This window comes from Meriones unguiculatus, chromosome 4 (assembly GCF_030254825.1).
Source record: "Meriones unguiculatus strain TT.TT164.6M chromosome 4, Bangor_MerUng_6.1, whole genome shotgun sequence".
Taxonomy (NCBI): domain Eukaryota; kingdom Metazoa; phylum Chordata; class Mammalia; order Rodentia; family Muridae; genus Meriones; species Meriones unguiculatus.
In genome coordinates this window covers 43,166,852-43,169,508 of record NC_083352.1, presented here as the reverse complement: position 1 = coordinate 43,169,508, position 2,657 = coordinate 43,166,852, and the positions used below count along the sequence as shown (strand labels likewise).

Here is a 2,657-nt window from a genome sequence, read left to right as displayed (position 1 = left end):
TACCTGACTTCAGTACCCATTACCTGGATGTAATCTTCTTAACACCACAGGACACCTAGCACCAGTGGAGAGCTTCACTGCAGAGAAATTTGGTGTGCCAAAATTCCAATTCACTTGAACATCCTGAAACCTCTCAGAAATATCTAGCCTAATTTTGTGGTTATGAATAAAAAGTCTGAATTTAGACTTCAAAGAATTAATTTACACCCCAACCCCATTTCACATTCTGGTATCATAAGCAAGGTTTTTCTCCCCAAAACATTAGGTCTCTCTCACTGTTTTACACTTGGGAGATGGTGGCAGTCATGACAACAAGCATTGCAGAGGTTTAATTTGGGTAATAAATTTGAGTAACCCATATTAAGTCTCATCACAGTATGCAACAAATAGTAGGAATTAAATAAAATTAAACTATTATTTCTTTCACTAATGTTTTGTATATGTAGATTTAGTTATGTGGTTTTCATCTTTCAGATCAGGCACAATTTAGGTTTTATATATATATAGAAGATAGAGTGACAATTGGCAACCATGTCTTCCTTAAAAGGTCCAGGTTGGCTCCTGGCCTGATTCCTTCCAATGTCCATCCCATTTGCCTTTCTGAGAGAGGATTGATCATCTTACCCAGGGTCCTCCTTCTTGCTTAGCTTCTTTAGATGAACAGATTTTAGTATGTTTATCCTATGTTATATATCAAATATCCACTTATAAGTGTGTATATGGTGTGTCTTTCTGCTTCTGGGATACCTCACTCAGGATGATCCCAGCACTGGCCTGCTAATTTGATGATTCCCTTGTTTTTAATTGCTGAGTAGTATCCCATTGTGTAAATATTCCAGAATTTCAGTATCCATTCCTCTGTTGATGGACATCTGGGTTGTTTCCATGTCCTTGGCTACTATGAATAAAGCTGCTACAAACATGGTTGACCAAATGTCCTTGCTGTGTACTTGAGCATCTTTTGGGTATATGCCTAGGAGTGGTATACCTAGATCTTGAGGAAGCACTATTCCTAATTGTCTGAGAAAACTATAGATTGATCTCCAAAGTGGTTGTACAAGTTTGCCTCCCACCAGCAATGGAGGAGCGTTTCTGTATCTCTACATCCCCTCCAGCATGTATTGTCATTTAAGTTTTTGATCTGAGGCATCCTGGTGGGCGTAAAGTGAAATATCAGGGTCGTTTTGATTTGTATTTCCCTGATGACTAAGGACATTGAGCATTTTTTGAGGGCCTCTGAAAGATTCTACCCAGCAGTGTATCAAAGCAGAGGCTGAAACTCATAACCAAAGTTTGTGCAGAGCACAAAGACACTAATGAAAGAAGGGGGAGATAGTAAGACCTGGAGGGGACAGGAACTCCACAAGGAGAGCAACAGTACCAAAAAAATCTGGGCAGAGGGATCTTTTCTGAGACTGTTTCTCCAACCAAGACCATTCATGGATATAACCTAGATCCCCTGCTGAGAGGTAGCTCATGGTAACTCAGTATCCAAGTGGGTACCCTGATAAGGAGAACAGGGACTGTCTCTGACATGAGCTCAGTGACCGGCTCTTTGATCAACTCCCCTGAGGAGGAACAGCCTTTCCAGGGCACAGAGGAGGACATTGAAGCCAGTCTTGATGAGACCTGATATGCTAGGGTCAGATGGAAGATGAGGAGGACCTCTCCTATCAGTGGACTTGGAAAGGGTCATAGGAAGAGATGAGGGAGGAAGGGTGGAATTGAGAGGAAATGAGGGAGGGTATTACAGCTGAGATAAAAAGTGAATAACCTGTAACTAATATAAAAATAAAATTAAAAAAGTTTCAGGTTTTGACTTATCACGAAATTAAGCACTCACTGTTTGAAATCAGCAACTTCTATTTATGCTAGCAACTCTCATCTGACTTCCAGTTCTGTTCCATCATGTTCTGGATAATAGGTAAGTAACCTACATTTTTATGAGGATTCTTTTTCAAGACATGCTATCTCTGTGTAGCTCTGGCTGTCCTGGAACTTACTCTGTAGAACAGGCTAGCCTTGATCAGCCAACCTCTGTCTCATGAGTGATGCGGTAAAAGGTGTGCACCACCACCTCTCTATGGAATCTGTGTTTTTAAAAGGGACTCACAACTGATGCTCAAAATAAAACTCATGAGGGATCATTTATTATGAATTCTGAAGTTTTACACTGACCTACATAGCAATAATAAATATTATTAGATTGCTCGCAGACTCTTTTGTGGTTGGCATTTTTCTTATTTTCCTGGTGGGAGGGCAAGATTCATGAAAATTTATTTCCCATAATGCAAAATAGCTGTGCGCATTGGCAGTATCAAAGCCAATGAACTTTATCTGAGGCGCGATTATTGCTAATTGAAAATTTTTCTCAATTTAAATTAATTATTATTATATCTGAACATTTAAAAAATTGATTCATAAATGCATGATGTGTTAATTTTATATGCTTTTTAAAAATTAATTAATTAATTTTACATCTGATAATAGGCCCTCCCTCTTCTCTTTCCACTCCAATTTTCCCTCCCACTTCCCTCTATCTCCTCTAGCCTACTCCTCAAATAAGGGGAGCTTCCCTGGTACCAACTCAGACCAAAACACCAAGTTTTATCAGGACTTAGTGCTAAATACTGAATTTTGAGAATTAGTTTATTTCA

General features: G+C 39.1%; 1 pseudogene; it reads left to right on the top strand.

Moving 5' to 3' along the window:
- Window positions 1-2,297: 2,297 nt before the first annotated feature.
- On the top strand, window positions 2,298-2,414 carry LOC132653897 (U4 spliceosomal RNA; annotated as a pseudogene).
- Window positions 2,415-2,657: the final 243 nt, after the last annotated feature.